This window comes from Fundulus heteroclitus, unplaced genomic scaffold (assembly GCF_011125445.2).
Source record: "Fundulus heteroclitus isolate FHET01 unplaced genomic scaffold, MU-UCD_Fhet_4.1 scaffold_137, whole genome shotgun sequence".
NCBI lineage: Eukaryota > Metazoa > Chordata > Actinopteri > Cyprinodontiformes > Fundulidae > Fundulus > Fundulus heteroclitus.
The window spans coordinates 268,767-284,120 of NW_023396549.1; positions in this window are offsets into that span (position 1 = coordinate 268,767).

Genomic DNA, 15,354 nt, shown 5'->3' on the forward strand with positions numbered 1-15,354 from the left:
ACCTTATTATTATTTTTTATGACAAATGCTGTGTAAAAGCTGATAGTCATGGGTTAGCTTAACCCTAATTCTCGAGTTTATGTTTGTCGACTTTAAAATTAATGTTTTAATGGAGGACTTTAACCTTTTTTTTGTTACATGTTTTCATTGTTTTTGGTGCATGAAGACAAGCATACCACCATCCAACCAATAACTATAGATTTGCAGTGAAGGTTTTTACTTAGAGATGAAAAGATTGTCCTTAAGAAATATGAAAAATAATTCATTTGTTGGATAGAAATGCTGTGGGAACCCGGCGCTGTATTAATGTTGAGCTGTTATGTGGAGGAGATGGTTTGTTTCCTGCTCTCACCAAAAGTGTTCAGATTGGGCTCAGAGACAAACAAAAAGCTTGTTTCAGCACTTCAGCTGCATGGAGGAGCCTCCTGGGTGAAGCACTGCTGCCTCTGCAGAAAAGGAGGGTTTATCTCACTCTCTGACAACTTGGTTTTTAATTCGCTGGCTCTTTAATAGGGGCCATGTAAAACGGTAATTAATTAACAAATTGCAAAACTAAACAAGTCCGTGGTTGTAATACTGGAGTGTTTAACGCTTAAAAGGAATTTATTTTGAAATATGTGTGCGATAAAATCCCAAGCATAGTATTAAGGCAGCATTTGAACTAAATGAAGTTATTTGGGAAAGGATAGCATTCATGTCCTTTATAAAAATGAAATTTGGCCATAGATCTAAACTGTTTTTATTTATTTATTTATTTTCCACTTTAAATGCTGTTGCCTGACTCATTTTCATAAATACACTCTAATAAATTGAACTGATAATCCGTGTGCTCTAACATTACTTTAATCCAGACATGTTCATCTCTTAGGGGGTGGACAAAAAATATATATTCAGCTATTTTAGACCTTTTGAATGAACATTTAAAACCAGTCTAGCGGTTACCAAAATGTCCTTCCTGCCTCCCTCAGTAGATCCTGATGTCATGCCCCTGGTCTCCCACCAGCATTATTTCAGCAAGCTTTGGGCTTTTAGGTTTATTTGATGATGTAGTGATGACAGAGGCTTTAGCTGTCATGCAGAGAGAAGAGCGCCACTGTCGGACCTAGAGGGAATCTAATCCTAGAGAGAATCTAGGTCCGACAGTGGCACACTTAAATAAACGCCTCGACTTTTCTGCACAGGGGAGGCATGTGATAAACCAAATGTCTCTCACAAAGACACAGAGATGGGATGCATAATTTCAAAGCGTCTTAGTTAGGTAATCTGCGAGCTGTTAGTCAGCTGTTTATCATACTCATCAAGGCCGCCTGCTTTCTTTTTTACGTCATTAACTTTGTATGGGCAGCAAACCCTGACGTACGAACAAATAGTTGCATCAGAAGAACTTAGCTTGTATTTGTTTACATTATCAAATTAGGAATTCAAGGTTTATGTTTAAGGTTGATGGTAAGCGTTGGTGGATTACATTTCAAATATACTTAGGATTCTTTTGAATAAAAATATTTTTCAGACTAAATTGCTGTAAACTGAGTAATCTGTTTAGTGTTTGTTTGGAGCACTTGAGGCCAGTGGTGACTTTTGGTTGAACAGGGCCCTGGTTAAACCTTTTCTACTGAACACCAACTACTTTAATTTAAAGTGGTATAAATACCCCCACCCACAAAAGCTTCAAAAGCGATTAATAAAGGTTTTTGAAATCTCAAACAGTTCTCCAGAGATTCTATGTGAAGCGTAGAGGAGCCTTGTTGCGAATTCACCAGTGTAAGCATTTCAGAAAGGACAAAATGCTGTTTTGAGTTCTTTATCCTGATTCATAGATCGATCTATCGATCGATCGATCGATCGATATACATATATATACACAGCTCAAAAAATAAAGGGAACACTAAAATAACACATCCTAGATTTGGATGAATAAAATATGAAATATATATATATATATATATATATATATATATATATATATATATATATATATATATATTCTGAAAAACTAAATCTACAGCTTCAAATGAAGCTGTAACATTATAAAGCATACTTTCCTATTTTACACTCGGGTGTCTGTTCATGCAAATAAGGAGTTAACTTATTTTTGCCCACAACTGACAGATAACTTTTAAAATACAAAGAATTGTCTAGAGTTTGACCATCCCTAAGGATGTGATCTGCTGCTCTGAGCAGTGACCCCATATAAAAAAAAAAAACCTTCTCAAGGCGTAATAGTGCATTGGCTGCTATAGTAGGAAGTGCTGAGACTCCGGGGCAGATCTACCCTGCCTGCTTATTAGTTTGATGTCATTCGGAAAAACAGATCTGCGTTTGCTGTGTAAACACCACTTAGACATCCAGTTGTGCACTCTGTCTAAACACACCTGCAGAGACGTGTTTTGGATTACTGTTTAACGCTAACATGTAATTATAATAATCAACATTATTGTGAGGGTAATTTGGTTGATGGTGTTGTTGTTTAAAAAATTATTATTGGTTAATCAAGCAAAGCCCATGATGCTCTCGTTTCCTCACATTTAGGCGGGTTTTGTTGACGTTCTCTCCGCGCATTGTGTTAAACACAAAGTCATTCAGAACGCAGAAAAATGCAACAACATTTTTAAAAAAAAAGTTTGAAAAAGTTTTTTCACAGAACCACGAGTGCATCAAATAAATTAGAATATCTTTGAAAGGTTTTTCAAAAAGTGAAACTAATACATTATATAGATTCACCCAAGTGATTATTTTCTCTTAATTATGTTCCACAGTGAATTAACATCTCAATAATATTCCATTTTATTGAGATGAACCTGCATATCCACAAGTCAACTTCTCACTTAATACCATGGATCAATCAAACCTTTTCCGGATTAGGGAACTTGGACTTTTAACATGTGCTCTAGAATCACAAGATGCAGATAAGTGTCCTGAATGTTGCTCTGTTTGCAGACTTGGTTGAATTTCGCTGCAGTCAGGAAGAATAACAAAACTCAAGGCCTTGAGGCTGACTACAGGCACCTTAGAAATCATCAACTGTATTTTTGTAAACGTGTCTGGAGCTGCGGGTTTAAGAGTTGATTATATATAGCAAAACAAATGTACAGTGGATCTCCCCTCAAAAGTTATATTGGGCAGAAAGGGAGTGACAAGGAGTTGGAACTCTGTGGTATATTTATATAAGGAATAAGAAAGGAAACTGTCTTAAGTTACCTTCAGTATAAGTAAGAAAGGGAGATAAGTTATTTAATGAGCTTGTGTTCCCTTTGCTAGCTTGCATCACAGATGGTTGCAGAAATATGCCATAAGGATCCAGTTGTGTTTTATAAAATGACATTCTTTAGTGCTTTCTTCTATTTAAAAGCTAAAGTAAACCTTGACGGCATTACAGAAACACCAGTTTGAGTGTTTTTCTTTCCTCACTCACAGACGGATTGCTCCCATTGAAAAAAAAAAACTGAAAAATTCTTATTATTACATCTGATCAGTAAACCTTCAGTAAAGTGTTGGCTATAAAAATAAAGAAAATGTTGCCTATAGACATAATGTTTACCCTCTCACTGCTCTTCGGGGATAATCAAAACTATCTGCTTTAATTACCGACTTCAGCTACAGTGAGATTTCACACGCTTGTGAGCAAATGTGCTTGTGTTTTTTTTTTGTTGCTTTTTTTTTTTTGTTTCTGCTGCAAATGACCTGAGCAGAAAAAAACAAATTGCACTCAGAACAGCAGCTCATCAACGTATAAATTACGGCTGAATGCTGGGCTCCAATCTGTTTACAGCTTAGATTTATCTCCACCACTGTAATTGGGCCGACGCTCATCAGAGTGGCAGTGCTCGGGTTTTAATTTGATCAAAGGGAAATGATGATGAGTTATCATAAACTTATTGAGAGAGAAGTGGAATGAGTTAAATTCCCTTTACTAAGCGTGCAGAATTTATTAGGCTGTGTTACTTAGGATTTTATTAGAAGTGCTTATTCACTCCAGACAGAAAATGACTGCTTCTGAATCTTTCCAAGATAATCGTCTTCAAGTTAAGGCTTTCCTATGACTCTGCTGGTGTTCCATTAATGCCGTTCTATCATGCGCTCCTCTCCTCGGTGAAGAGTTTAAAGTGCTGCTTTTTATAAACAGTAAGCAGAGGAATAATTCAACTCCAATTACACGTAAAGGGGTTGGTGAAAAATGTGAAAGATTTCTTGTAAACTTTAATGCAGTGCCAAAATCTGAAATTGCTTTACAAGTTAACTCATCTTACTTATCTTCGTAAGGACATGTGAGATTGTTTGATAATTGAGCCTATGCCTTATTGTCTCTTTAAGAGCTGTACGATATACTCTGTGATTTGGTTGATGGTCTTATAATAGGCTCATTTATTAATAATTTCCACTTAACTTACAAAATTGTCAAATCTAGTAATTTCCTGTGCTGGTTGTTTTTCTTATCAGATTTTAGGTGATTATTATGCAGATTATGCCCCCTCGAGTTAGGTTTTTCTACACAGGGGAGCTGGGATCAACTTTGTGTGTCGCAGACACCAGAGCTTTGAAACGCTTTGCCAGGACCCTTTGGCTGTGCTGGCCACATCAGAGCTCTTCTGATCGCCAGTAAATTAAAGCGGATCTTCTCTGCCAAACTGTGTGAGGCTTGTATAAAGGACCTTGTCTGTGTCCATCTCTGACAAAAGCAAAAGAGAATGGAAGTGTAGAAAGGTTTCTTCTTGTACCTCACACACAGCATTTCAAACTGACATCTTACTGCCAGTGGGCATTCAAATGAATAAAAAACTTGTTTACCTTACTTTGATCAAAGCTAAAGCCAATAATTACATTGAAAATCCTCTGAATACTTTTTTTTTGCAGTTTTAGGGACACATGGGAGCTGATTTTTTGACTTTTGACATTTAGTCTTGTTAAAACCACACACTTCAACATATTTCACATTATTCTGATATTTTTTCTGATAGATAAACACAAAGTGCTGCATGGTTATACAGTAGTACTTCATTTTCATTTCTTTTCACAGATAAAGTCTTTAAAAGTGTGGCATGCATTTGTATCCAGCCCCCTCGAGTTTGTAGAACCTCCTTTTGCTGCAACCACAGCTGTGAGTCTATTAGGTTATGTCTCTATCAGCTTTGCACAACTAGAAGCTGATTGTTGTGGGATTTGAGCCTGGGCTTTGGGCCATTCTAACTCAGTTATCCAACATTTTATTGTAGCTCTGGCTTATTTTTAGTCTCGTTTTCTTGCATGAGGGTGAACCCTTGGCCCATTCTCAAGAATTTTGTAACATACAACATGTTTTCCTTCAAGATTGTCACATTTTTACGTCCACACATCTTTCTATCAACTTTACTAGTGCTCTTGTTTCTGCTGAAGAAAAGCATCCAGATAGCATGATACTGCCACTGTCATGCTTCTCTGTGGGGATGATGTGTTCAGGGTTAGATTAAGTGCAGTGTTAGTTTTCCATGGCCCACCCAGTTACTATCAGCCTCTCGGCTGCTACGATTAATGCTCTCCTGTCACTTTAGGTGGGAGGCCACAACTTAGTGGTATGTTTATAGGTATTTCGTGTTCTTTCAATTTCTAAATTATTGGTTGAATAGTCCTCTGTGATCTGTTCAAAGCCTTGGATATTGTTTTGCAACCCAACACTGATTTAAAATTTCTTCATAACGTCATTCCAGACCTCTCCGCTGTATATGTTGGTCTTTATGATGCAGTTTGTTCCATAATGTCCTCTGATGCACCTCTGAGGTCTTCACAGAACAGCTGGATTCAAACTGAGATTAAATTACATCCAGATAAACTCTGTTTACTAATTTGACAACATTTTAAGGCAATTGCTTGTTCTGGATTTTATTCAAGAATATCGGATAAAAGGAGTCTAAATGGAAACATGTGTCACACTTTACTAGGTTTTATTTGAATATTACTTTTGAAAACCATGTATAATTTCTCTTCCACTTCACCAATATGTGTTCCTTAAAGCTGGCCTAGCACATACAATACCAATAAAATACATTTAATGTTATGTTTATGACATAGCAAAATGTGAAAATTAAAAAAATCAAAGTGGTGAAGAGTTTGCTCTGCTACGGCTGTCACCACATTTTATCTGTGCTTTTCTCCCTGGTAGCACTATGGTTGAAAAGAGACAGTGATCAAGGGCAGGGATCTCAGCAGCCAGTGTAAAACGAAACTTGGTGAGCCGGAGTAAGCATTAAGATGTGTTGGTTAAGGTAGCAAGTAAATTCGGTCTTTTGTGAGGCCCTTTTTGCTCTCAGTGTGCTGCCTCTGTAGAGTGGCACTAACAAAAGTTGCCACAGTTTGACTCACCACAGTCCAGCACCCCCCTGCTGGGCAGTGAGAGGTAGCTAACATAAATTGGAAGAAAACTTACAAAAAAAAAGAAAGAGAAAAAAAATGTGCTTCTTTTTAACGAACAGCTTTGAAAAGCTTAGTTGTTATTTTCTTTTTCCCCTTCTTGGTTGTGTGTCCATGGTAGAGCAGTGCTGGGGAAAATTGAACTGGGATGTTGCTTTTGTGGTGGGGAGTCTAAAATCAAAGTTTGCCCTTTTGAAATTATTTTTGTTGCCACTGATAATCATTGTGTAAGTAAAAAAACACAGTACATTTGACTTATTATTAAAAAAAAATCTGTTTGACTTCTTGCATTGTCGTTTTTTTTTAAATTGCTGATTACTGTGCTGAAAGGCAGACGGCATGTAGAACAATCATCTTCACACATAAAGGATGTCGCTGCATCAAATGTGATGTGACCTAATAGACCATCTGTACCATTCTAAACCAATAAGGTTTAGCTTTTCTTTTTGGTGAAATCTTATAATATTGAAGTTTTCCCGAAGTTGATGTGATCGGTGGGACTACAGCACATTAAAGATATATTGGCTGGTGAATGTAGATAGCTTACAGAGATAGAACATGGTGAAGACATCTGGTTCTGTGATGACTGGAAAACAACCACCTCATGTAATAACACAACAGTAATTAAACACTTTTATCATGCATATCTTGATTTTACTGAAACATTTTCACACTGAAAATCTAATTTGTTTTTATGCAGGTCAAATAAACTAAAATAGGTCCTGCACTTCCTTAATGAGGTGGTCAGTGAATCTTCTCAGCTTTGATCTTTGAATCCCTTTTCTCCTTTTCTGTGTTATATTCCTAAGATGATTGGGTTTTTGTTCTCTTTTCTTTGTTTTCATTATTTTTTTAAAATAATGTCCCATGGGTTCTTGCCATACTAAGTTAATTCCTTTGTTTTCATTAGTGTCAGTAAGATCTTGCCACAATAGTTAATTCCTCTTTCCTGTTCTTCTTTCCTGAGTATTCTAGTTTATTCTCTTGGGTCAGCATCGGTCTTTTTCTCTTGGTTAAGTGTTTCCTTGTTTTTTAGTTCTGCTCCCTCTGTGGTAATTAGTCTCCCTCCCTCAGTTTCCCTGTTTTACTTCTGCCACAGTTGTTCTACATGATTTACTGACATGCATTCAGTGTCATTCTCCACTGTTTACTCTGTATATAAGTTCACTGTCAGTCATTGTTCTTAGCTGGCTCCTCCCTGTAGGCTTCCCATTACATTATCTGTTTGCTCCTATTATTTTGCCCATGGTCCTTTCTCCTTTTGTTGTTTTTTTTTTCATTTTTTTCCTGTTTTATTATTAAACCATTACTGTGCTCATCCCATCTTCTCTTTGCTTTTGTCTTACTCCAAACAAACACAACAGTCTGACATTAAATCTGACTAAACTTTTATTGTATTTGCAATAATTCTATTGTATTTTATTTCTATTGTTCAAATCCCAAAATAATGAACAAGATCATTTTTAGATCATTTTTAAATTAGGTGCTTCAAGATAGGAAGTCGGTTTAGTTCAGATGATAACATCAGGACCATTTAGGTTCTGAGCTAATTCACAACATTTGGGTTAATTTTGGACATATCTGAGGCTACATCTTAAGTAAACACCTCAAACATGCTGCGTCCTTGTGTGACATCACAGGAATATTTTAAAACTAAGCAGCCAGGATATAAGGACGACAACTTTGAACCTCCACAAGTGGGGTATAATTTCCAGTATATGAAGGTGTACTACAAAAGATAAAAAAAACTATAGCTACTATAAAAGATAAAAAAATAAAGACCTACATTTTTATCCTGTGGTCTGACAAAACTAAATTCAAAGTGTTGGCCATAACGACCACTGTTATATTTTAAGGAAAAATGGAAAGCTTGCAAACTTGATTCTCCTATTGTGAAAAACCTGTTGAAAGATACCCAAAACATTTGACCCAAGTCACACAATTTAAAAGGCAATTGCAGCAAATATCAAGACAATGTGGTTAAACTTTAGAACTTAACATAAATAAAAATGTTTTCTCTTGCTATACTGGCATTTAGAAAATATTAGCAAATCTGGGAATAGTAGGTGACCTAAACACAGGAAAATTTCTGTCTGATTTAATGTCAGCCCGTGGGGAAATAGCATTATGAATTTTTGTATACAGTGCATGTTAATATCTGTTTTCAAATGTACGTCACTGTGCCTTCATAACTCAAATGAATTCAAGTTGACCTCATACCTAATAGTTTTTTTTCCCTCCTCTTAGTCAACTCTTCTGGATGAGTTTTTAAATTTCCCCAGAGTCCCACATTCAGATACCACAGACCATCACTGAGGCTCTGCACTGCTTAGATACCATTGTTTCCATTTTCCTTATCAATGTTATATAAAAAACCTGCCAGATTGATTGCTGGCAGTACTTGGAAGGAGCTGTCTGTCAGTCTCGTCAGGCCTACGTGCTGAATACTGTCAGGGGAGGCTGCTTGACAGCACCTTGACACCCTCTGTGATATTTGCTTCCCCCCTCCCTCCCCCTTCCTTCAACGCCCCACAGAAACCACTATGACAGGGCTCAAGGCCTTCACTATGAATATCCTAATCCACCCCCTCCCCCTCCCCCCGCCCCGCACCTAAAACATTGCACTCCTTTTTCATTTAGCTTCAGATGCACAGGTCACGACAGCAAAATTACCCAGCTATGTTTTATTCACTTTCCCCATCTTCTCCTGGTCTACCCACTTCACCCTCTTTCATGTCCTTCTGTCACTCATCTCCACACTGTGTTTCTCTTTGCCTCTCACAGCAAAATTGCTCTGAAAGCACAGAATTGTTGCAAATGAGCAAATGATCCATGTAGATGGAAAGCCCGACTCGCAATCAAGCAAACGACAAAAGTCCAAACAGAGGCCACTTTTTTTTTTTTTTTACTTGAGAAGCTGTGCTTCACTTGCAATATGGTAACAGACACATTTGCAGGAACTACTGAATCATTGACAGATTATTTGAAGATCCATGAATTTATCAATATCAGTCATAAGACCCATGGCAATATCCTCCTATATATTGTGGTTTCTATCTATTTAACCAGAAAATGACCAACAGAGCTGAATCAACGTTTCAGGTTAAAGAGAAGTCAGAATAGAATAGCATAGAATAGAATAGAATATTTGTCCCCGCGGCAAATTTCTCTTTGGCTACTCCCTTTCACATTACAGTTCACATTACACATAATGAAGGCAAAAACTGACAAACAATCACGCAATGAACAAGGGTTACATTTTATTTATTTTTTTAGAGCTCAGGAAAGTCACAGATAACAGATAATGAGGTAACAAGGTGTTTATTGAACAATGATGATTTGAGGCTTCGTTTACAGAGATGTGCATTTATATATTCAGACATAATAGTGCGCAATTAGGCAGCAACATTAAGGGGAATTGTAACGCATGATGGGCTATTAAAAGTAGGGGTGATTTAAAAGCGTTGGACTGAAGTTTCCCATCGGGGGTGGGGGGTGGGGGGGCGATTGCCCTCACAGCTCTTGGGAAGAAGCTGTTTCTTAGCTTATTTGTTTTGGATTTGAAGCGTTTACCTGATGGGAGAGGGGCAAGCAGCACATTGCCTGGGTGGGTGGGATCAGTGGAGATGTGTCTGGCCCTTCTTTGGACTCGTTCTGCATAAATTGGGTCTAGATCCTGCAGACGGCATCCCACAATCCCCTGCGCTGTTCTCACCACCTGTGCTAGGTCCCATAGAAGTAGCTCTATAGAAGTCTTGCATTGGGAAACATTGAACACATTTGTACGACATGGCTGAGAACGTCCTCTCTCATAGTGGTGATCACTGAGTCAATATTAAACGGCACCATGAGGCTTCAGTCTGACTCCCAGCTCCAGCAACATTTTGGCACCGGATATGTTTTTTTCAATCAGTATGCAGACCAATATTTCATTCGTTATAGATATCTACTTCGTGACTGCCCCGTCATGCAAATATATACATTTTGTGGAGGTCTATGCTTCAAGGGGCACTGGGTGTGGAGGCGGGGGGCAAGCTTTAACATAAGTAATTTTCCTAACCCTTCCTCAGACTGTCAGACACTTAATTACCAGTCTGACCCTTTTCATCAACCTTGCTGGTAGTTTCATAACCCTGTCATTAATGCTTTGTTCTTCTTTGATCCTTATTTTACTCTAATAGTACCAAAAATGAATTTCACAAAGTTGTGATTTCTATTATCAGTGCTATCACCTACCTCACTCTATGGGTCCAGTTCATTTTCAAATAATCTCACTGTGAAGACGTGTGAGTCAGGTTGCCATTGTACTGCTTTATCCCGACCAACTTGTACTACTTCATCCATCCTTCCCCCTCATGTTTGCCTTTGCAACAACACATTCTCTGCCATTCAAACATTTTAGTGTTGTTTAGATTGTTAGGTCCGAAGGTTGCGACTTCAGTTATTACATACTATGATACTCATTTTGAAAGCTTTTATGCTGTATTCTGCCCAGAAATCTGCCTGGTTGGTTCTTTGTTTCTGGTCTGGTTAAAAAAAAAAAAGAAAGCACATGATGCTGTGAGTAATCCTCACACAGTGTCTGACAGCCTCCATTTACTCCTGCCAGTTGTATGTAAATAGCATGAGATTAGTTTAATGCAACCAGGTGGGGCCTATATATAAAGTCTGAGTGGGCAAAGGGGTGTCATGACAGCCTGTGGCTAACAGTGAGTGTCAGGCTGTGTTTTTGTTTTTCTCTTCCCGTAAGGAATTTACTCTGACTGCACACCAACGGATTGAGACCTCCAGTCACCATGGTGATCAATCTGAGATCAGCTCAAATCAAGGCACCTTTCTTTTTAATATATTAGTTTATTTATTTATTTTAAAGATGAGCGACTGGTTAAGTGTTTAAATTTCCCTCATGTTATCTTTGGTTTATATTTATGCTATTATTTTTTTTTGTGGTGGTGGAAAGAACATACATTTTGTGTAAGTTTAGTGCAGGGGTAACTGATCGTGAAGTTCTGACCAGATGAGCCTGTTTAAATGCAAACGATGGTCACATTAAGAATCAAGAATCAATAATCTTTATGGTATTTATGTGTTACTATGATGGTATTTTCTGGTGTGACACCGGCTCACGATGCAGTGCACACAGAATACACGTAACACGCAAACACAAAAACACATATTTTCACTCTTAAAAAAGAAAAACAAATGGGTTGATCGCACCAACACTTCCTGAGAGGCATAAAGAGTGCAAATAGTCCATAGCATCTGATAAGATTCATCTTTGAGTCAAAAGGACAGATAGCAGTCCCTTAAAGAGTATGTCGATTACTGTGCAGTTGCATGAGTGCATCAGAGGAACGCTCCCAGAGAAGTTAAAAACTGTGCAAATAGTCATTATCCAAAACTGAAATGTTCAAAATTGTTTGTTAAAATCACTAGGCTGAAGTGTCTGATCCCACTCTGTAATGAGAGGCTCTACTAAAACCACAAACTTTTGAAATGTTCTTGAATTTATTTTTATTTTTTTCATTGATCAGAATGGGCAACAAAGAACAGACTTAGGCAGTGATGTCTCAGAGCGAAGTCATCAGACACGCTTGGAACAGTTACAAACCCTCTTAGCTACTTACATGATCATAAAACAACCATCAATACACACCAAAACAACATTTAAATAAGTAGCAGGAAGAGTCTGATGGCTCCCAGACATCATGCTAAAGTATATTTTGTCAAGTCTCATCAAGTAAGTAACAGCTTTGGTCATGACTCAACCGCTTTCAACAGCAGACTTTTTCATGAATTACTATTATGTTTTATGACTGCTGTTTTTTCAGAAGCTAAACTGCAGCAACACAAATGGCGCAGAGAAGCTTTTAATAGAAAAATGAGAAACTGACAGCGCATGAGAAACACGGGAACCAGGGCAATAGCAGCAGCAGAATCCAGCAGAGATTGACAGGAACTGTGAGACTTAAATGCTGGGGAGTGTGATTAATGAACAAGGAGCAGGTGGTTGATTAGAGACAGGGTGCAGATGTGAGAGAAGGCAAGAAACTGAAAGTGAATGGAAATGGGAGAAAGGGCTGATAGCCAGAAAAGCAGGGACTCTCAGAAACCATAATAAAGTACAAAGCCGAAACAGGGCACGACCAGACAAAACTAAGGAATGAAAGGAGGAAAAATACCAAAATGAGGCAAAATGCAAAACTAAAGTAGCAAATATTATAACAATAATTACTATTCTACTTCATTTAGAGCTTAATCTAATATCACATTACTGACAGGGCCAGACTCCTTTTAATGAAAGGAACTAAGAAGGCAACATAAATACTTTTCCAAGATGCAATACATACATTTACAGGTGTTCATTACTCTTGAACTCTTTCACATTTTATAAACATAACTACAACTATATTTTGTGCATTTATTTGACATTTAACAGAATAGGCCAGTTAGTGCATAATTGTGAAGTGAAAAGAACATCACACAGTACATACATTTTTTTAACAAGCAAATCTGAAAGGTGTGGCATGTATTTTTACTCTGTCACTTTTACTATGGTACCCCTATAAAAAACTCAGGGAGGTAGTGTATATACCATAAAGGTTGTCATTAAAGTTGTGGAGAAAGTCAGAAGAGATGATAAGGTTGCTACTGGCTAACAAGAAGACATGGCAATGGAAGAAGATCCTTTGATCAGATGAGACTAAAATGTAACATTTTGGCTTTAATACGGAATATTCTGCTTGATGAAAACTAACACTACACATCACTGATAACAACAGAATCCCAGAAAAAAAGTCATGGGAGGAGGCAACTCGGTGTGAGGGGTATGGTATTAGATGAAGATGAATGTGGTTAAGACCGTCTTACCTGCTCGTCCGCTCTTCACGGGCAATAAAATCGATCAAATCCACTCTGGTCTTATTTCTTTCTACTGAGGCCTTCCTCTTCTTCTCATAAACTTGTACGCGGTTTGTTTCTTGCAACTCTCAGCCATGTTCAAAGTATACGGTGAGAGCAGAGGAGCTACAATGAACGGCTAACCTAGACGCTAAGCTAACCGGATACATAAATATTTGAAGTACGCATAAGCAGCCAACAAGTGGAAACCAGGAAGGAAAGAGCGTGGACACTGCCTTTACGTGAGCACGTCAGAATGATTGATATGTGGGACAACCAATAGATAAGGTGATTTCCCCAGAACTTGAGGCACAGAGGGGGTGTGAGTATATAACATCTTTGGGTGAGAGCAGGAACAAAACACTGACAAAACCCGGCCCTTCGGACCAAACGGCAGATACTGGTCATAGTTTTTACAGCCATGCAGCTCCCACAGAGAACAATTTTTTTAACCTCCTTGTTGTGAATGCATAATTTATTAACTACTTTCAGGACGGAAGGACAATTTTACCCAGTATAACAAAAAGTGTTTCTGAGCAGGATTACCAACTATAGCTTTAATGAGATAGATAGAGGAGGAGGAGGCAAAGTAAAGATAAAATTGTGCCCTGCAAGAGGAAACAATAGGAAAAACTGGGGCCAGTGAGCTGGGTACAAGTAGAATGCTGGGTAATCAGTTGTGTGGTGAAGGCATGACCTTGCTCCCGAACCTACATTAACATCTTAACTTCATATAGATCAAAGCGTATCCTTGTGTTGGAATGGTCCAGTCAAAGTCCAAACCAAAACCCAGTAGAAGAACTGTGACAGGACTTGAAAACCAATGCTCACAGATGCTCTCCGCCCATTCTGAATGAGCCTAAACAATTTTCTACAAAAACAAGAAGTGAAAAATGGCACAAAAAATGCAAGTCACCAGACCTGCAAAGCTGATTGAGATATTCCCCTAAAGAATTGCATCTACAAAGGTTCAACAGCAGGATAATGAACTGAGGTGGCTGAACACAAATGCTTCTCTCACTTTTCATTTTTTTTTTTGAAAACAGCTTAATAGCAATCTATTATTTTCATCCCATGTCACAACTATGCAGCAGATAGTGTCCGATATAATCATAGTAAATTACATTGATATTTGTGATTGCATCGAAACAAAACAAGACATGGCACATGCATGAATAATATTGAGTATTAGATATCATAATTTATTTAATAGTCAAAAAATATATTCTCTGTGTGTTTGTGTAACCTGTATATGTAGCAGATTTTTGTCATACACGACAAAATAGCTGACAAAAACAGGACACTCGAGTCAACGGAAATTAAGAAATCCAAAAAGGCTTGAGAGAGGAAGCAATAGTGCAAAAGTGGCGGAGAGGAATCAAAGCTGGGAGAGAACAAATCTCTGGCTGCCAATGAAGCCAAACCCAGAGTTGCTAGAGTTTTAATTTCCTGCCAGTGAAAGCGAGAACTATATCAAGATTGAAACACGACTTTCAATGATTCACTCACAGAGGCTTAGTGGGTTCAGCCTGTTAACATTCGAAACATCATTCCCCCCCAGCACCCGGCTCCTCTCTTAGGTTTATTAGAGGCACACATGCGCTCACTTGCAGGCATAAAATCCCATAAATGCAATAACCTACATATGGTCCCAAAGTAGTGCAATCACACGCATTCATACCTCCACGCAAACACGGCGTAATGGCACTAATGAGACTGCGTGACTAATTCCTCTTCAGTCCCTTCTTCAGATGAGTGCTTATTATGGTCTGTCAAGGAGATGAGTCAGTCCATGTCATGGTAACCATGGTGATAAAAGCCTCCAGCGCTTCCCTTAAGTGCCCGCCAGCTAAAATAAGCTCTTTAACCCCTTTAATAACAGTGCCATCAGCAGGCATTGACACCCACACACAAACATGACAAAGGCTGACCTCCTTCAGTGGACAAGTGAGGCGAAAATTCTCCCATAGAGATGGTTAGAGCATGCTGTTTTGGAGTGGACGGCCAAAGACAGGAAACGTAGAATCTCAAAATCTCAATTGACATCTGACTTTTAGTTGCAGCGAGGTCTAA